Source organism: Schistocerca cancellata, chromosome 5 (genome assembly GCF_023864275.1).
Source record: "Schistocerca cancellata isolate TAMUIC-IGC-003103 chromosome 5, iqSchCanc2.1, whole genome shotgun sequence".
In the NCBI taxonomy this organism is placed as follows: domain Eukaryota; kingdom Metazoa; phylum Arthropoda; class Insecta; order Orthoptera; family Acrididae; genus Schistocerca; species Schistocerca cancellata.
Genome location: NC_064630.1, coordinates 13,947,671 through 13,969,400, shown reverse-complemented (window position 1 = coordinate 13,969,400; position 21,730 = coordinate 13,947,671). Strand labels below are relative to the sequence as shown.

The 21,730-nt window shown below is 44.6% G+C and overlaps 1 protein-coding gene across 1 annotated transcript in view; it reads right to left on the bottom strand.

Moving 5' to 3' along the window:
- Positions 1–21,730, bottom strand: part of LOC126187749 (discoidin domain-containing receptor 2-like) — a 751,525-nt gene that overhangs the window by 581,826 nt on the left and 147,969 nt on the right. The window lies entirely within an intron of this gene.

Genomic DNA, 21,730 nt, shown 5'->3' with positions numbered 1-21,730 from the left:
CTTGCCATTGACAGTCTACATTTTATATCCTCTCTACTTCGACCGTCATCAGTTATTTTGCTCCCCAAATAGCAAAACTCATCTACTAATTTAAGTCTCTCATTTTCTAATCTAATTCCCTCAGCATCACCAGATTTAGCTCTACTACATTTCATTATCCTCGTTTTGCTTTTGTTGATGTTCGTCTTACATCCTCCCTTCAAGACACCATCCATCCCGTTCAACTGCTCTTCCAAGTCCTTTGCTGTCTCTGACAGAATTACAATGTCATCGGCGAACCACAAAGTTTTTACTTCTTCTCCGTGGATTTTATTACCTACTCGGAATTTCCTTTTGTTTCCTCTACTGCTTGCTCAATTCACAGATTGAATAACATCGGGGATAGGCTACAACCCTGTCTCACTCCCTTCCCAACCACTGCTTCGCTTTCATATCCCTCGACTCTTATAACTGCCATCTGGTTTCTGTACAAATTTTAAATAGTCCTCCACTCCCTGTATTTTACCCCTGTCACCTTCAGAATCACTTCAGGGACTCACACCTAGTGAGTACGTGGCTGGCGACCACGGGGTCCCGAGCTGAGTCCTGGCATTGCTTCCACTTACTTATGGCAGGCGGCTCACTTTTATCTTTCCTATTTGGCCACCCTCGGCCAACCCTTGTTCTTTTCCGACCCTGACGCTATTAGGTTTCGAAGGCTAGGGGTCTTCCATTTCCAACCTATACTTCTACTGAGCCGAATATCTCCCGGGATAAGGAGATTACCTTCTATCAATTGCCAACGGCCTTCTAGGAGGGTGGATGAGCGGCTAGAAGGAAGGGCACTCTCTTGCCCTTGGGGTGGGAAACTGCTTCTAAAGGCGAAGGAGCCACAAGGTGGCCAACGGCATAGAATGGAGAAGGCAACGGGAAACCACTCCATTAAAGACCCGGGCGGGTATCCCAAGTATCAACAGCTTATGATGGAACGCTCTTTGGTAAAAATTCTCCGGAGGTAAAATAGTCCCCCATTAGGATCTCCGGGCGGGGACAACTAAAGAGATACCAAAATCCAAAAGCATTAATGTAAGAAGGATAGCAACATGGAACGTCAACTCACTTCTTAAATGTGGTAAACTGGAAAACTTGAAAATGGAAATGAAACGAATGGATATTGATGTACTGGTAGTCTCAGAAATGAGATGGCCAAACGCTGGCGACTTTTGGTCAGGGGATTACAGAATCATACACACTGGAACAGCACAAGACAATCCCGGGATTGCAGGAGTGAGAATTATCCTCAGTAAAGAGATGGGGTTAAGAGTAAAAGGATTTGTTCAACATAGTGAGAGGATAATTTATGTCCGATTGGAAACTAAACCAAGAGACACAATCATAATCCAAGTATACATGCCAACTACGAGGCACGAGGATGATGAAATCGAAGAAGTAATTGTCAGAATTAAAGGAGCTGAAAACCTTGTCATCATGGGCGATATGAATGCCGTTGTTGGAGAAGGTAAAAAAGAGGATGTGGCAGGGAATTTTGGATTAGGATTAAGAAATGAAAGCGGGGATAAATTTGTAGAATTCTGCCAAAGAAATAAACTTTGCATTACAAATACCTTCTTTAATCATCATCCAAGAAGAAGATATACTTTGAAAAATGCCTGGTGACATTAACAGATATCAAATTGACTTCATATTAGTGAAGCAATGATTTAAAAACCAAGTTAAGGACAGTAGATCATATCCAGGCTGTGATGTGGAAAGTGACCACATACTCGTTATGATAACGACTGAACTAAAATTCAAGAACATTAAAAAAAGAAGTACATGTAAATGGGATTTGACAAACCTGAGAAACGAAAATACACTGAAGCACTATCAACTAGAAACAGACAAGAAAACAAATACACAGGGCTGCAATGACATCTAAAGCAGCTGGGAAAAAATAAAGACTGGTATTTTAGAAGCAGCAGAAGAAGTAATAGGAAAAGAAAGGACAGAGAAAAGGAAGGAATGGATCACTAATGACCTACTAAATATGATGGAAGAAAGAAGGAAATTAAAAAATTCTGTGAAGAAGGAAGACCAAGAGAAATACAAGAGTGAAAAACAGAATCAACAGAGAGGCAAAACAAGCAAGAAAAAAGTACTTTGATGATCTCTGTATTTAAGTTGAGGACAACACGCGATACTGCTACTGTCGCAGGTTCGAATCCTGCCTCGGGCATGGATGTGTGTGATGTCCTTATGTTAGTTAGGTTTAAGTAGTTCTAAGTTCTAGGGGACTGATGACCACAGATGTTAAGTCCTATAGTGCTCAGAGCCATTTCGGGGACAACATGAGCGAGGGAAATATCAACAACGCCTATAAATGTGTGAGACACTGCTTTGGAGACAGAAGAAACAAGTGTAAGGCTGTGATGGATGAAAATGGCAATATGTTGGATGACGATGATGAAGTTGCAAGAAGATGGAAACACAATATAGGAAAACTGTACAGCGGACCAGACCTGTCTGAAAACATCATGGAATAAGAAACAGAAGTAGATGCACACAACATAGGTGAACCTATATTAAAGGAAGAGTTTGAACTAGCTCTGAAAAAATTGAAAAACAACAAATCGCCAGTATAGACAATGTCCCAGCCGAACTTCTGAAATCTGGAGGAGCAAAACTGAATCAGGAGTTGTACAATCTTGTTTTCAAGATGTACGAGCAGGGTAAAATTCCTACAGACTTTGAGAAAAACATTATGATCCTCATTCCAAAGAAAGCAAATGCTACAAGATGCGAAAATTATAGGACGCTCAGCCTAGTTACGCACGCCTCTAAAATATTAACCTCAATTATCCTAAAACGCATAGAACAAAAAGTCGAAGCTACACTCTCCGAAGACCAGTTTGGATTCCGGAAAGATAGAGGAACCAGAGAAGCAATATTTGCTGTAAAACTAATAATAGAGAAACGACTAGATAAGAATCTGAAAACATACATAGATTTCGTAGATGTAGAGAAAGCCTTTGATAATGTTAAATGGGATAAGATGTTTGAAGTACTCAAAAAAGTAGGAATAGACCATAAGGATAGAAAAATGATATGGAACCTGTACAAAAACGAGACAGCAGTTATCCGTGGACGGACAAAACAAGAAGACGTGCAGATGCGGAAAGGTGTCTGACAAGGTTGCGCACTATCCCCTGTTATCTTTAACGTATACATTGAAGAGGCGCTGAAAAAAGTAAGGGAAAATTCACAGACAGGTGTAGTAATTCATGGCCTACGAATAGATATGGTAAGATATGCCGATGATATAGCTGTCCTGGCTGAAAGTGAAGATTATCTTGTAGTCCTACTGAATAGAATGGATAAAGTTATGGATGAAGAATATCATATGAGAATTAATAAAGCAAAAACAAAAGTAAGCATGCGACAAAGAAGATCAAGTGAATGTCCAAGTTCATGTAGGCAATGAACTGCTTGAACAAGTTGATAAATTTACTTATCTGGGCAGTAATATTACCAGGGATGGAAGGAGCAAGGCAGAAGTGAGAAGTAGAATAGCTCAAGCAAAGGCTGCTTTTAACAAGAAGAAAAACATATTAACATCTAGGAGCATCAGCCTTGAAATCAGGAAAAGATTTTTGAAATCATATATGTGGAGTGTGGTATGCTATGGGTGTGAAACATGGACTCTCGGGACAGAGGAAGACCTGAAGCTAAATTCTTTTGAAATGTGGTGCTATAGACGCATGCTAAAAATAAAATGTATCGACAAGGTCACAAACGAAGTGGTTCTGGAAAGAGCAGGTGAGAAGAGAAACTTTTGGAGTTTCATTGTTAAAAGAAGAGTGCAATTTACAGGCTATCTATTAAGACATAAAGGCCTCCTGAACACAATCATAGAGGGATATGTCGAAGGAAAAAGACCAAGAGGAAGACCACGACTGAGGTACATGGATCAAATCGTGAAAGATGTGGGATGTAACACCTATAAAGAAATGAAGAGAAAAGCTGAAAGAAGCACAGAATGGAGACAAGCTGCCATTGTAGCTGTTGCAAACCAATCCTTGGATTGACCACTACAGAAGAAGACCTTCAGAATTTGAAAGAGAGTATTCCAGTCAACATTGTCAAAAGCTTTCTCTAAGTCTACAAATGCTAGAAACGTAGGTTTGCCCGTTCTTAATCTAGCTTCTAAGATTAGCTGTAGGGTCAGTATTGCCTCACGTGTTCCAACATGTCTACGGAATCCAAACTTATCTTCCCCGGTCGGCTTCTCCCAGTTTTTCCATTCATCTGTAAAGAATTCGCGGTATTATTTTGCAGCCGTGACTTATTAAACTGATAGTTCGGTAATTTTCACATCTGTTAACCCCTGCTTTCTTTGGGATTGGAATTATTATATTATTCAAATACGATTTTCAAATGAGAAAAACACTATGTAGTTTCTCCCTATGTACTGAATGTAGACAGCGATACCCTTGCTTTCTTTGTCCGTATGCACAGATATGCTATTCATTTGCATGCAATACACTTTTTTGCGAATTTGACGTTTGCTACATGCCGAGTTCGTGGTGTTGCCATTTTAATGGCCAGCAGTGTACCAGCTACTGCTACCCGGCGCACCTTGTGATCTCTATTGTGACGGCATTCTGCTCCGCTTAGGTGAGTTCCGAACGAGATTCGTGTATGGCTACGTGAGGTCTCAACACACGGAGTTAACCACGAACGGACACCGTGCAATTAAGACTGCAGGTGCTACAAGAATGCTACGTAGCAGAGCTAGCCAGAAACTTCTTGCTACAGGATGCCATATGAAACAGCGCATTTACCCTTTGTTTTAATTATCAGTCTTGTGACAGATTTAGTACATCTTAACGTGTTACCCAAGTATTCCTATCCATGGAACTATTACAGAGAAACTTCGCATCTTAGCAGCCCATTTAATTTTCGACAACTTCATTTAGTAACAGAGCGAAAACGCTTCGATTATCTTGATCATGATTTTCCCACAGGTCATGTTTCACTTCCATACAAACCTCTGCTTCAATGGAACATTCTCAGAAATTTCTTTCTGAGATTAGGCCTCTGTATGATACTGGTAGGCGATTACAGCCGAGAATTCCGTCTTTACATGTGCTACTCTGCTTCTTTACACCTTCTTAGCATCGTTCTTCTTGCGCTATTTTGCGCACTGTAGCAGAAAATCCTCATTTCATCTCCTTGCTGATCTCCAGTTATGATATTCAATTTATCTCTAACCTCATCTCTAGTACCCCTCATTATTTCCGTCTTTCTCTGGTTTCTTCAGAGTTCGTATTCTCTGTTCATCAGACTTTTCGGTCCATTCAATGGGTCCAGTAATTCTTTCGTTCATTGAGGACAGTGGGTGACAAGTTTTGTCACTTCGCCTCTACCCAGTGGATACCTTAAAGGCAGAAAAAGGTATATCGTTGATGAACGGTGCGTAATACGCGGAAGAAGAGTGTCTGCTGTTTTGGGAAAGCGCGGCATCTTCTTCGTTCCTCCGCCTCTTGTCGGGCTTGCAATTAATGAATAGCTTTTAATATTTTCGGCCATGTTAGGGAGGTTTTACGTTGCTTTTGTAATATAGGAAGTATGGTGTATTTTCATAAGCATCATGTTGAATAATGCGGTTCTAGGCGCTACAGTCTGGAACCGCGCGACCGCTACGGTCGCAGGTTCGAATCCTGCCTCGAGCATGGATGTGTGTGATGTCCTTAGGTTAGTTAGGTTTAAGTAGTTTTACGTTCTAGAGGACTGATGACCTCAGATGTTAAGTCCCTTAGTGCTCAGAGCCATTTGAACTATTTTTTGTTGAGTAATGTCACAGTACTGTGCTTTCGGCTGTACTTTTCAAGCCAAGAAGCGATGGAAACTTTGCACGCTTCTGATGAATAGATGCTGCATCAAAAAGAATCTGGCTAGTGAAAAATCAAAAGACCTAACCGGAAGGCTACAAGAGAAGATCGACTGTGTGTAGTAAGTACAATATTCGTGCATTAAGGTAAATAATAAGATTTAAGATTCAGAGCAGATCACACAACAAAGTTTTGCAGTTTTTTTAACTTGAACAGTTTCTGATGAATGTTGTTGCATAATATTAAGAGGTTAAATTTTTAATGTATAATTGTTTTCTTTGTGGGCAGTTGTTTAATACAAAGAAAAAGTATGTCGCATAACGGAGACAACAGGGCAGATTCTCGTTTCATTTTGTAACAAATGTGAAACCCCTGAAACACGCTTTTCTCGTCCGTTTACTTGTGTTTAATACATCATTACAGGAAATTAAAAACTGAAACAAAATTAGAAAAGCATAACACACATGCAAATGTCGAGGCTATGGTATAGTCGATTACTTAAATCCTCAGTATTTTATAGCCGTTTCTACACTGCAGTAAAAAATTTCAAACATAGTTACCAGACATAGTATGGTTTTAACATTTTGTTACACATGAAACGTAACGAAAGTAAGTGGCAAAAATGAATATTAGTTAAGAGGAGGTGTTAATTGTGGTGTCACCGCCAGACACCATACTTGCTAGGTGGTAGCCTTTAAATCGGCCGCTGTCCGTTAGTATACGTCGGACCCGCGTGTCGCCACTATCAGTGATTGCAGACCGAGCGCCACCACACGGCAGGTCTAGTCTAGAGAGACTCCCTAGCACTCGTCCCAGTTGTACAGCGGACTTTGCTAGCGATGGTTCACTGTCTACTTACGCTCTCATTTAACGAAACGACAGTTTAGCATAGCCATCAGCTACGTCATCTGCTACGACCTAGCAAGGCGCCATATTCAGTTACTAGAATGTATTCTGAACAGATAATATTGTGAATCATGTACCGTCAAGAGCGACGTTCATCATTAATGGATTAAAGTTAAGTATCAAACTAATTACGTCCGCTTTTTGAAGTCTCATTCCTTGGCATGTTCCAGACCTCACGTCAGTATAGTTCTTCCCGCCTCACTCCAGCCTGTGTGAGCTAAAATGCTGGCGTTTCGGCCTCCATTGTAACACGGTGTTGGCTTTTCTGCTAACACAAAATTATTTTTTTAAATTAATTTCGGACAGTTTAGTAAGTGGTGTGGAACATATGAGGAAGTGTCCTAGTTTATTTCTCAAACATTTTGTGCACATTGTGTGCTAAAGGTATCAATAATGTGTGCAAAATTGTTTTGTTGCACAGGTGAACGTTTTTTTCCTTCTAAACATAATTGTAATGGACTGTTAAGAATGTTTAGCACTTTTAATGATAACGATGGTGAAGAAATTTGTTAATACTAATTTTACTGATTATTAGAACCACGTCATTATAGACTAATTGGAAACCTAGAGAGCTGATAGGTTGGTGAAACTTAAATCCGATGCTGTACCAATAATGTTTTGTCGTCGCAAGCCACCCAGTGATATGCGAGGCCCCAGCTGAGAGGAAACACGTGTTTGAAATACATTCAGTGGAAACAGCTGATATACGAGAAAAATTCCTTTTACAGGTGCAGTAGCTTTAAAATTTTAGTCATACTGTCATATGCAGCTGACCACGATTGTCTGAAGTACCGTTACCAACAATTCTGATTTTAAAGTTGGGCCAATAGGACGTATGACGTTTGCCCTATCACCATGCTGCAGCTGAAAATTCGAGTTTGCAGGTTCTGCTCTACGTTGGCAATTTGTGAAGTATCTGAGCTAGCTCCTTTAATAAAAACGACTCAGTATACTGTAGCAGCGAGATAATTACATCTACATCGACGCACATAGTCCGTAAGCCGCCGTATAGTGTATGGCTGAGAGTACGATGTTCCACTATTAGTTATTTTCTTTCATACTTCACTCGCGAACGGAACGAGGGAAGGACGACTGTTTATATGCTTCCTCACGAGCCCCAATTTCTCGTATACTGCTATCGCGATCTTTATGAGAAATGTGCGATGGCGGCAGTAGACTCATTCTGCACTTAGCTGTAAATGCCTGTTCCCTAAACTTTCTCAACAGTGTTTCGCAAAAAGATCGTCACCCTCCCTCCAGGGTTTTCCATTTTGTTGTTCGCGTAACATGTCTACAGCACGCTTCTGAATTGCTTCGTTCTTTAACCTGGTGGAAATCCCAAAAACTCGAGCAGTACTCAAGAATAAGTCGGACAGGTGTTCTATCTGCTTAGTGATTATGCGAAACTTTCTTAAATCTCTCGCAATAGCCGAAGTCGACCATTTGCCTTCCCTATTACCGTCCTTACGTGCTCCTTCCATTTCGTATTGCTTTGCAACTTTGTGGCTAGATGTTTAATCGACATGACTGTGTCAAACAGAAAGCTGTATTCGGACATTACAGGATTGGTTCTTCTACTCATCTGCATTACCTTACACACTATAGCTTTTGAGCCAGCTGCTGGTGGTCACATTAAATATAAATTCTAAGTCGTACTGTATCCTTCTGTGGTCATTCAGCGACAATACTCTGCGTACTACAGCGTCATCAGCAAACAACCTCATATTGGTGTTCACCCTATCCATCAAAACATTTGTGTGTACAGGGGGTCCCAGAAATGTTGCGACTAACTTCGAGAGATAGTGGAGCGTGTCATAAGGAACAAATCGAGGATAGGAACCCATGTCCAGAAACGTCATCCAACAACGCTACAGGGCACTGAAGTCATAGGCGCTGGCGCCTGTCACTAGGCAACCCCTTGGACAGCAAATGTGTCTTTGTATGCTGACAGACTGCAAGTGGTACGCCTCACAATGCTGTTTGTTGATCAGTGATTGCAACTGACTGCCATGATCAAAAATGGTTCAAATGGCTCTGAGCACTATGGGACTCAACTTCTGAGGTCGTCAGTCCCCTAGAACTTAGAACTACTTAAACCTAACTAACCTAAGGACATCACACACATCCATGCCCGAGGCAGGATTCGAACCTGCGACCGTAGCGGTCGCGCGTTTCTAGACTGTAGCGCCTAGAAACGCTCGGTCACCCCGGCCGGCACTGCCATGATCGCCAGAGGAGATGATGGAGCCAGATGCTGCGTAAAAAGGCTTCATCTCCTACGAATGCGATATTCTGCTGCCTCAGTGGATGACGGTTTCAGCCATGGTTTTCCATAGTAATTTATTTTTGTCCTAGTGCCCTCTAAAATTTCCTTTGTTTTTCGGTATACGGGACGATGATAACCTGCAGATGGAAACCCATGTCATAAACTGCGACCCAATAAGGCAACAGAGCATCGCATTCGTAGGAGACAAGGTCTTTCTACCCAGCGGCTAGCTCCATCGCCTTCAGTGGCGATCGTGACAGTAAGTTGCAATCACTGAACAACAACATTGCTGGTCTTTCGCCTACCGTCTGTCAGGCGTACAAAGACACGTTTGCTGCTGAATGGGTGGCCTAGCGGCAGGCGCCGGTCCCTATAACTTGGTAGCATCGTTGGACGATGTTCCCGTACACGGGTTCCTATCCTCGATTTGTTCCTCAAGACACCATTTACAACTCCTAGAAATTTGTCATGACATTTCGGGAACACCCTGTATAGAAATTAAGAGCGGTCCTGACACACTTCCCTTAACATACCCTCGTCTCTATTGAACGCTGGCCGTTCACGGCAATGTACTGGATTCTGTTACTTAGGAAGTCCTCCAGCCACTCACTTGTTTGGGAACATATTCCGTATTTATCCTTGCGCCTGGATGTCAGGAGGACTTTGGTCGTTCACTTATGTAAGAAAATGAAACACCTACTGCCGTCCTTATCACGTCATTTATTGTATGGCTACCAGTCTCTGTGGTTCAGAGCGCCATGTTCAGCATCCCCACAGCATCTGCTAAGGCCTGCAGGTGGAGCACTGAAGCACCGAGGCTGGTAGCCATACAGTACATGACGTCATAAGGACGGCAGTGGGTGTTTCATTTTCTTACACATATTCCGTATGCTGACACCTTCGTTAATAGCCCGCAGTGGGGCAATATGTGAAACGTCTTCTGGAAATCTGGAAATACGGATTCTTCCTGTTGCCTTTCATCTGTGTTTCGCAGGATAACGTTGTGAGAAAAATGAATTCCGCACGTGCGGTGCTGATTTGTGGACTGAAACTGTTTCATTTCAATTTATTGTACTCGAATTGAGAATCATCACCATCATCATCATCATCATCATCATCATCATCATCATCATCATCCAACTCAATCATTAAATGATGTGGCCTCTTCGAGTCGTGGATTCAGGTAGGCTTCCAGCAGTCTTCTCCAAGTGGGACGGTCTTGGGCAGTTCTCTGCCAGGTGTTACCAGCAATCTTCTTGATGTCTTTGTCCCATCTGTCTAGTGGTCTTCCTCTAGGCCTCCGGTGCTCTCTCGGACTCCACCCCAGTACTAACTTCGTCCATCTGTTGTCTTCTCTTCTTGCGACGTGGGCAGCCCACTGCCATTTCAAGGAACCTACTGTCTCTAAAATGCTATTAACCTTCGTCACAGACCGGATGTCATCTGCCCTTTTCCTGTCCTTTCTTGTATAGCCCAGCATTGATCTCTCCATGGCTCTCTGTGCTGTCCTAAGTTTCCCTTTTGTGAATGAGTTCAGTGTCCATGTCTCGCAGCCATACGTCATCACAGGAAGAATGCATTGATCAAATACTGCTTTCTTCAGATTTACTGGCATTTTTGATCTGAATACTTTTGAATTCTTCCCAAATGGTTGCCAGCCGAGCTTGATGCGTAGATAGATTTCTGGCCTTATGTCTCCCTTCATATTTATAATCTGGTTAAGGTAGACATATTCACTGACCTCTTCTAGTAGACTGTACTCGAATTGAGACTATGCTCAACAAATCTGCAGCAAAGGACATTGATCTGTAATTCTATGGGTCCGATCTTGTACCATTCTTACACACAGGGGTCATATGAGTTTTTCCAGCCGTTTGGGGCTTGGCAAGAGGATCACACAAATGCAAGCTTAGTAAGGAACCAATGCCGTACAGTTTTCTCTGTCCAGATCTGGCGAGTTAGGTGTTTTCAAGTCTTCAGTTGCCTCTCAGCGCCAGGGACGCCTAAATCTATTTCGTCCACACAGGAGTCTGTACTACGGGCAGAGTTAAACGAAGAATTTAAAACTTAAGGTTTACTGCTGCTGTCTTCGATTGCCACACCAGACTGGCCAACGAGTGACTGGATAGAAACTTTTGATTCACTGTGTGAGATTTTACGCACAAACACAATTTTGCTCGGTTCTCGACACGATCCTCCGCTAAGGTATGACGGAACAAGTTGTATACAGGGTTATTACAAATGATTGAAGCGATTTCACAGCTCTACAATACCTTTATTATTTGAGATATTTTCACAATGCTTTGCACACACATACAAAAACTCAAAAAGTTATTTTAGGCATTCACAAACGTTCGATACGTGCCCCTTTAGTGATTCGGCAGACATCAAGCCGATAATCAAGTTCCTCCCACACTCGGCGCAGCATGTCCCCGTCAATGAGTTCGAAAGCATCGTTGATGCGAGCTCGCAGTTCTGGCACGTTTCTTGGTAGAGGAGGTTTAAACACTGAATCTTTCACATAACCCCACAGAAAGAAATCGCATGGGGTTAAGTCGGGAGAGCGTGGAGGCCATGACATGAATTGCTGATCGTGATCTCCACCACGACCGATCCATCGGTTTTCCAATCTCCTGTTTAAGAAATGCCGAACATCATGATGGAAGTGCGGTGGAGCACCATCCTGTTGAAAGATGAAGTCGGCGCTGTCGGTCTCCAGTTGTGGAATGAGCCAATTTTCCAGCATGTCCAGATACACGTGTCCTGTAACGTTTTTTTCGCAGAAGAAAAAGGGGCCGTAAACTTTAAACCGTGAGATTTCACAAAACACGTTAACTTTTGGTCAATTGCGAATTTGCTGCACGAATGCGTGAGGATTCTCTACCGCCCAGATTCGCACATTGTGTCTGTTCACTTCACCATTAAGAAAAAATGTTGCTTCATCACTGTAAACAAGTTTCGCACTGAACGCATCCTCTTCCATGAGCTGTTGCAACCGCGCCGAAAATTCGAAGCGTTTGACTTTGTCATCGGGTGTCAGGGCTTGTAGCAATTGTAAACGGTAAGGCTCCTGCTTTAGCCTTTTCCGTAAGATTTTCCAAACCGTCGGCTGTGGTACGTTTAGCTCCCTGCTTGCTCTATTCGTCGACTTCCGCGGGCTACGCGTGAAACTTGCCCGCACGCGTTCAACCGTTTCTTCGCTCACTGCAGGCCGACCAGTTGATTTCCCCTTACAGAGGCATCCAGAAGCTTTAAACTGCGCATACCATAGCCGAATGGAGTTAGCAGTTGGTGGACCTTTGTTGAACTTCGTCCTGAAGTGTCGTTGCACTGTTATGACTGACTGATGTGAGTGCATTTCAAGCACGACATACGCTTTCTCGGCTCCTGTCGCCATTTTGTGTCACTGCGCTCTCGAGCGCTCTGGCGGCAGAAACCTGAAGTGCGGCTTCAGCCGAACAAAACTTTATGAGTTTTTCTACGTATCTGTAGTGTGTCGTGACCATATGTCAATGAATGGAGCTACAGTGAATTTATGAAATCGCTTCAATCATTTGTAATAGCCCTGTACTTCGCGCAGTATGGTTGGCGCCGGGAAGGCGCCGCGGCGTCGCAGCGCCGCCACGGCAAGCAGCCTCACCGACTACCGGCGGGGCGGTTGGGGCGGCGGAGCTCTGGCGGGCAGACAGCCCTCAGGGCCTGGCCGGCTGCCGCCCTTCTGCCCTCCCCCCTGTCCCTTCCCTTCCCTTTCCCTTTCCTCTGACCCTGCCGTTGTCGCTCTCGCTGTCCCGGCTGATTATGGCCGCGGTCGCGGGGCCCTGCGCCCTAATCACATCAGACGCTGCGAACTGCCCTGCAAGAAACGGGCCTAACCTGTTTATCACGCCTGCTGCCGCCATTCAGCCCGGCAAAGCGCCGCCGGTGGGCAGCGGGAGAGAGGAGAGGGGAAGGAAAGGACAGGGAAACCGTGGACAGGAGCGTCTCGTTTCTTCCTGCGGTCGAATGTCCCACTCTTTGATGTCCAAATGAGGCTGACGTTTCAAGAAGTGTGCAGATATTCAACATAAAATACTTGAAGACGTATTTCATCACCTACACGTACACGAACTTGCCTGGGCCAAGAATAAAATGGAGCACGAAGTGAAGGAATAACAGAAGCAAAACAAAGGTGATCTAGAAAGTGCACGTCGTTGTACATCCGATAAATTTAATTTTTATTAGTGCAAGCTGAGCATGAAGTCTCCCTGTGATTTTAAAAATCCATTTATATGCAGCTATGCTAGACTGCAAATTGTAGCTTAACTCAAGAAGTTTTTTAATCGATACATTTCTCTTTCTTCTCCTTTTGTTCCCCGTAAAAAACATCTACGTCATACGAAGTTTTTCCTTCAGTCTCTGCCAACATCTCTTCCGTTACAGCTTCTACAGAATCTCGTATTCTTGTTGAAAGAGTTTAGTTGGTTGGTTGATTTGGGGACGGGACCAAACAGCGAGGTCATCCGTCCCACGCCGGTCGCGGTGGCCATGCGGTTCTAGGCGTTGCGGTCCGGAACCGCGCGACTGCTATGGTCGCAGGTTGAAAGGTCTCTGTTGGATACCTTTCATGTTTAATTTCTTAAATCTGTTGCCATTTATGGAATAAATTCCTCTTCTAAATGTACTGTGGCGTTTCTGACTATCTGGGAGGAGACTGAGCAGTGGAACGTGTTACTTTTACACATAAACAAGAACGATCTGTCACACTACTACACTTTAAAGCACAGTTTATATGTAATCCTTATATGTAATTCATGTCACACAGTCGCATACGGAACCTACATCCGCTTTCTTTTATATACTGTATATGATAAGATACTGTCATCCCCCTTCCCTTTTGTGTGAGAGGATGAACGAGCATATGTATTTCTAGTTGCATGCTTGAGGGTAGCAGACAAGGCTGTCTGCTAGAGAACAGTAGGACCAACGTCGGAACAGGTAGCTACGCTTCCTAAAAGCAAAGAGGTTTCTATCCTTAGTATGGTCCTGTCCGTCCGTTGTCATGTTGGTATAGGAAGCTGCCCCTCTGGCCACTTCCGTTGGTCTTTGTGAGACCGAGGAAGCACGCTGGGCAGTAGGCAGTTGCAGGGTGGCCGTGGCGAGCGTCTGAAGTGGTAAGATCTCCGGCTAAGCGCGTGTCTGTTAAGTCCGTAGGACAATGGATTTCTTAAGTTCAGCCTAACTGAAAATTTAATCACTTTTATTTCGGGTTTAGGTCTAAAATATCCGAGGTTATCTTAAATTGCAGCGCAGTGTAATTATCGTGTGAAGTTCAGATTATTTTTCGGTAGTTGCTTTGTTACTACTTTGTGAGTAAAGTGGAACCACGTGTTGATCAGTAACTCTAACTAAGTTCATCAATCTTAAATCCGAATGTGGGTGAGATTATAACGTCTCGTCTTGAGAATATTTTTTTAATATAGCAACTTTTCTTTATGCTTTTCTTTATGTTCAACCCACGTGGGGTGTACTTTGCGAGACCAGTACCACGTGCTTATATAACTGTTTGACCCATCAGGTTAATAGTAAGACGTTAGTAACCAGTTCAAGGTTTTTCTTTTGTCAATTGCTTTTCGATCTAATGTATTTTAATTATCAAAATTATTGTGGAGTTGTACGCTTTGTGTAAACCAAGTTGACCACGTGGAGCATGTGGTGTAATCATCAAAGTAGCCCTCAGCTATTCTTTTTGCGAAGACTTCACAAAGAGTTAATATGAATTTAGTATACCAGTGTGTGGTAATTACATGACGGACAGGATTGTGATATGAACGTAATTTCTTTGGGTAAAAACTGAATCTGTTGGTTGTGGTTAATTTCTTCTTGCTTATGTTTCAATGTTCTTCGTGTGTTATTTTATGAATGGAGTGTTGTATGCAGTTTCCCAAATCTTGGCTCCATATTTTATGTGTTCCGTAAGATTACAATCTCACATTCTTTTCAATCGTAAATAAGGCACCAGCTCAGTTATAACTCACGTATAATATGCTGAAATTTCAATGAACAATCTTAAAATAAATTTCCAAGTATAAACTGATTTCTTTCTTTTTATTTAAATTCTCCTTTATATGTATATATTTTACCGGTTTTGTATGACTATTAAAAGATTATCATTAGTGTTAGTCTGCTAAATATCTGATGAAACAGTTGCCCAGTAATCCACGGTTAATGTCCCCAGACAGATCACGGCTTTTAACCCACTTTCATTGTCAATTAGCACCGATTTCAGCATACCAAATTAAAGTAACAACGTTACAAGGTTCGAATCCTGCCTCGGGCATGGATGTGTGTGATGTCCTTAGGTTAGTTAGCTTTAAGTAGTTCTAAGTTCTAGGGGTCTGATGACCTCAGATGTTAAGTCCCACAGTGCTCAGAGCCATTTGAACCATCCGTCCCACCGGATTAGGGGCGGATGGGGAAGGAAATCGGCCGTGCGCTTTCGGAGGAATCATCCCGGCAATTGCCCGAAGCGATTTATGGAAATCAGGAAAACGTAAATCAGGATGACCGGACGCGGATTTGAAACACTGCCCTTCCGAATGTGAGTCCAGTGTGCAAACCACTGCACCGCCTCGTCGGTGTGAGAGTTTGTTCTTCAGAAAGTAGTGGACTGAACACTTTATCCTTTACGTAACCCTACAAAAATGTCAAGAGGCGTTCTGTGTACTTAGCGTACTGGCCACGATGTTTAACCAACTCTGTCGACCCACCTGCTGAGGTCGGGGTGTGCGACGTCTCTGTTTGCCGTTGAAGCTGGCTGTGATACGTCGGGGTCCTGTACAGTTCACCTCCCATGGCGTGGCTGCAGTGCTGTCGTGGCAGCTGTTGGACGGTGACCCGTCATGGAAATATTTCTAGTCGGATACGTCTTTCAATCCTTAGCAATTACACTGGTGGAGTCCGAGCTCGAGAAGCGGTCAGTGTTCTTGAGACACAGGCGGTCACTTACAGGTAACAAACCCAGTAGAACATTTCTGCATTGCATCGACGTGTTGCTTTGAGTTGGTGGGGATCCCAAACCCTCGAGCAGTATTCAAGTTTGGGTAGCACGTGGCCTGCTCAGTAGGTGAGCTTGTGGTGTGTCAGTCGTGGACAGCAGAAAACGGCCACGGCGGTTGGCCCGCTCGTGCAACTCGGTGGAGAGCACACCGAGACAGGCGGGATCAAACGACAGCCTCCAACATGGCGGGTGGTGGACAACAGCAGTGTACACCTGCCTGGGGGACAACAGCGATGGTGTGCTCGCTTGGACGGTGGGGGTTGGACAGCTTGATGCTTCAGTCTCAGCTTGTAGGCCCACGAGGACGAGCGTCAGCAGACGGTAGTCACACAGCAGGTGGCCCGGTGGCGTGAAGGCACCAGAGTCTACAGCGTTCAGGCTCATCTGAGGCAGTGAGGTTCAGGCTCATCTGACGGCGGCGGCTTGCTGTTCGTCTCTGACTACCAGCGTACGTGGACCTCTTCTCGTAACTAGCGGCTGGCATCGACTGTTGAAGTCAACATACTGAGCACGACTGAGACCAACAGGCTAAATTATATGACATATATACGAGGTGTGATCAAAAAGCAAAAGGAATTTTTTAATGTCGCGGCCTTTATACATCCGACTTTTAATTTTTTTACCTTGTTGTTGCACATGTTCCTGATGTAAGATTGCATTTTCGGCTGTTTTCACTATTTAGTTTTTTGCTTGACAGATAAAAAGGTTGTACGTGTTTTCATGCGCTAGGCGAAATTTTAGTTTCCAAAAAGATGAATCAAACAATTTTCATTAAATTTTGTTTGACAAATGGAATAACGTGCAACACCGCATTCGAAATGTCTCTGTGGCTTTTGCCGAGTCAACTATCAATATGTTTACGAGTGGTATAAACGTTTCAAAGAGAGGCGAGACGGTGATGAAAACAACATCCGCCCTGGACGCCCTAGCACAAAAATTACTGACGACAATGTGGAAGAAGTAAAGAAAATGGTTCTAGGAAGTCGCCAAATAACTTTCAGAGAGATCACTGATGATTTAGGCATATCCTTTGGTTCATGTTAAGTAATTTTCCGGATGTTCTGGGCATGAAACGTTTGAGTGAAGCAATCCGAAGAAAACGACCAAAATTAAAGCAAAACCACTCGTGAAAATTGAATCACAATTAGGCTCCCGCTCGCATCTCAGTGTTTCTTCGTGATTTTTTGGCAAGACACGAAACTCTTATGTTGTCTCAGCGACGGTGTTCGCCGGACATGGGCTTCTGTGACCTCTTTATTTTCCCGAGGCTGAAGAGGACCTTGAGAAGATATCGTTTTGCCACCATTTTTGACAATTTAACACAATCGCTGAAGGTGCGAAACACCATAATCAAAAGTGAGTTCCACAAGTGCTTCCAAGAATGGAAAAAGCGCTGGCAGAAGTGTGTCATATCTGAGGGCGATTAACTTTGAAGGGGAAAAAGTTGATGTTTATGAATAAATAAAGATTCTTTAAGAAAAACAAAAAATCCTTTAAACTTTGATCACACCGTGTGTGCGAGCGTAGCTGGCTAGAGGTTCTTGAACGGGAGCGTTTCTGGCCTCTTAAACATATGTCTTCTCTCACACTACATACGTGTTTTTGTGTCATAGCACCTGGTTACAGAGCTGACTTGCGACATCCTCTTTGTGACGTCATTCAGCGGAATACGCACAGGAAGTGTCCACTTGGCCAGGCAGAAATGTGGCGTAAACTCCTATTCCCTTTAGAAAATACGGTCCACTGGCCTGTGACCTGTTTACATTTCTGTAACAACATGTTCCATGGTTTGATTTATAGATACAATATTCTCCGCTTCTCCTTTTTGTCTGAAGTAGCGTGAACCACGTTGTTTATTGACAGCTTATTAACTAATGAACTACTTTCTCATACCAACCAACTTTGATGGAAAATAAAGCACTGTTAACTCTTGCGGTTATGTGGTTTTCCACCTTAAATCGGTACAGGTTACATAAAGTAGACGTTTCAAAGGGTTCCGTAGGTACGTTAGGTTTTAGGTTGGAAGTACCTTCAATGGTAATCCAGGCAGTACAACAAGGGCTGTGTCATATTCACTATTTTGGTCCGAGTCGCAGTAGCTGGAAGACGAATAGCGTTTCCAGCTATGTCCTAGGTTGAACCATTAATCAGAACGCACTACCTCATTGTTCTCGCGTCATAATTCCTTCAGTTCGACTCTAGTCATAACAGTCTACGATAATTGCTTTGTATGTGTACATGGTAAAGATAGACTGCATGCCAGCCCTTTAGATTTAACGATGTGGCGTCAGGATGTACCTATGACATCCTACTGCATCTGTTTTCCCTAAACACAGCTGTAATTCGCAACCTTTGTGTCGGTGTGGACCATCTGGGTCTAGCAGTTTGTGACCCACTCTCTCTGTTACTCCCACATTACGATACGCCCTTTCTCACAAATTCTCAACTGCACTTGAGATGTGGTAGTGACAGATACAGTCACTGACCCTATTTGTTTCTAAATCATAACATCTGAGTTACAGGAGGAAGAGGTTGCAACAGAATCTGTGTGGTTGCGGTAGTTTGTTTAAGAGCATTCAGTGAAAACCGCGTGGTGATCAAAACTTTTTACTGTGACACTTCTATGCAGTTACCATTACTACCAAAGTGCCCAGAATGAAATTTTCACTCTGCAGCGGAGTGTGCGCTGGTATGAAACTTACTAGCAGATTAAAACTGTGTGCCCGACCGAGACTCGAACTCGGGACCTATGCCTTTCGCGGGCAAGTGCTCTACCATCTGAGCTACCGAAGCACGACTCACGCCCGGTACTCACAGCTTTACTTCTGCCAGTATCTCGTCTCCTACCTTCCAAACTTCACAGAAGTTTCACATCAGCGCACACTACGCCTCAATCTCATTCTGGAAACATCCCCCAGGCTGTGGCTAAGCCATGTCTCCGCAGTATCCTTTCTTTCAGGAGTGCTAGTTCTGTTTGGTTCGCAGGAGAGCTTCTGTAAAGTTTGGAAGGTAGGAGACGAGATACTGGCAGAAGTAAAGCTGTGAGGAAAGGGCGTCAGTCGTGCTTCAGTAGCTCAGTTGGTAGAGCACTTGCCCGCGAAAGGCGAAGGTCCCGAGTTCGAGTCTCGGTCGGGCACACAGTTTTATCTGCCAGGAAGTTTCACTACCAAAGTGGTTATCGCCAAGCGTGAACGTGCATCGTTTGCCTTTCGGTTCTTGCTGTAAGGGGGAGAGGCACCTCTGGCAGGTCGTTGATGTACAGAATATCTAATAATATCTCAATACTGAAATACACTCCTGGAAATTGAAATAAGAACACCGTGAATTCATTGTCCCAGGAAGGGGAAACTTTATTGACACATTCCTGGGGTCAGATACATGACATGATCACACTGACAGAACCACAGGCACATAGACACAGGCAACAGAGCATGCACAATGTCGGCACTAGTGCAGTGTATATCCACCTTTCGCAGCAATGCAGGCTGCTATTCTCCCATGGAGACGATCGTAGAGATGCTGAATGTAGTCCTGTGGAACGGCTTGCCATGCCATTTCCAGCTGGCGCCTCAGTTGGACCAGCGTTCGTGCTGGACGTGCAGACCGAGTGAGACGACGCTTCATCTAGTCCCAAACATGCTCAATGGGGGACAGATCCAGAGATCTTGCTGGCCAGGGTAGTTGACTTACACCTTCTAGAGCACGTTGGGTGGCACGGGATACATGCGGACGTGCATTGTCCTGTTGGAACAGCAAGTTCCCTTGCCGGTCTAGGAATGGTAGAACGATGGGTTCGATGACGGTTTGGATGTACCGTGCACTATTCAGTGTCCCCTCGACGATCACCAGTGGTGTACGGCCAGTGTAGGAGATCGCTCCCCACACCATGATGCCGGGTGTTGGCCCTGTGTGCCTCGGTCGTATGCAGTCCTGATTGTGGCGCTCACCTGCACGGCGCCAAACACGCATACGACCATCATTGGCACCAAGGCAGAAGCGACTCTCATCGCTGAAGACGACACGTCTCCATTCGTCCCTCCATTCACGCCTGTCGCGACACCACTGGAGGCGGGCTGCACGATGTTGGGGCGTGAGCGGAAGACGGCCTAACGGTGTGCGGGACCGTAGCCCAGCTTCATGGAGACGGTTGCGAATGGTCCTCGCCGATACCCCAGGAGCAACAGTGTCCCTAATTTGCTGGGAAGTAGCGGTGCGGTCCCCTACGGCACTGCGTAGGATCCTACGGTCTTGGCGTGCATCCGTGCGTCGCTGCGGTCCGGTCCCAGGTCGACGGGCACGTGCACCTTCCGCCGACCACTGGCGACAACATCGATGTACTGTGGAGACCTCACGCCCCACGTGTTGAGCAATTCGGCGGTACGTCCACCCGGCCTCCTGCATGCCCACTATACGCCCTCGCTCAAAGTCCGTCAACTGCACATACGGTTCACGTCCACGCTGTCGCGGCATGCTACCAGTGTTAAAGACTGCGATGGAGCTCCGTATGCCACGGCAAACTGGCTGACACTGACGGCGGCGGTGCACAAATGCTGCGCAGCTAGCGCCATTCGACGGCCAACACCGCGGTTCCTGGTGTGTCCGCTGTGCCGTGCGTGTGATCATTGCTTGTACTGCCCTCTCGCAGTGTCCGGAGCAAGTATGGTGGGTCTGACACACCGGTATCAATATGTTTTTTTTCCGTTTCCAGGAGTGTACACAACTACAAAACTCGCAGTATATTTACAACGAGCAGCCGATATTTGTGTAGGCTGGTATGTCGATTTTTTTTCCTGTCGATATATCGGTAGGTCTGCGTTTCCTTCGCATATCGAGAAGCTATTGTGATAATTTTTTTAAAATTCGAGACATCGAAAAACTGATATTTTTTAAAATATCACATCCCCAGGCGTTTAGAAAATGCCTCGTAACTGAGGGGAGTATTACGTCGAGCAGACCGTACGCACCATAAAACAATGCTAGGTTGGCTAAGCGAGATGTCTGTGACCGCGCCATCCGGTGAAACTGGCAGTCGTTGAATATGCATCGGAAAAAGGAAAAAAATGGTTCAAATGGCTCCGAGCACTATGGGACTTAACTTCTGAGTTCATCAGTCCCCTAGAACTTAGAACTACTTGAACCTAACTAACCTAAGGACATCACACACATCCATGCCCGAGGCAGGATTCGAACCTGCGACCGTAGCAGTCGCGCGGTTCCAGACTGAAGCGCCTAGAACCGCTCGGCAACCGCGGCCGGCGAAAAAGGAAACAAAATGCATTGAACGGTAACCATATGTCCACGAAGGCTAGCTGTTTATTGCACAGCGTAGTCAGAGAAGCTCTAGAGATCAGACTGTATGGTAACACCTCAGTACAGACTGCTGTTTATGCCGCGACAGCTGCTTGATTAAAGCAGGCGCAGCGGCCGGAAAGCACAAGATGCTGCTGGCCGCCCGAGAACATCTCATGTCGTCGCGAGACCGCACGTTCACACTGTACTGTGCTTTACTTCTACGAAATCTGAGGTTGTGGCATGTGTTTGTACAACGTTTTCATAAAACAAACACCCAAACTGATCCCTCTGTATAAATTTACAAGTTAGTTGTTTGTGCCCGTTTGCAGTGGCGGATCGTGAACATACATTCTGAGTGTT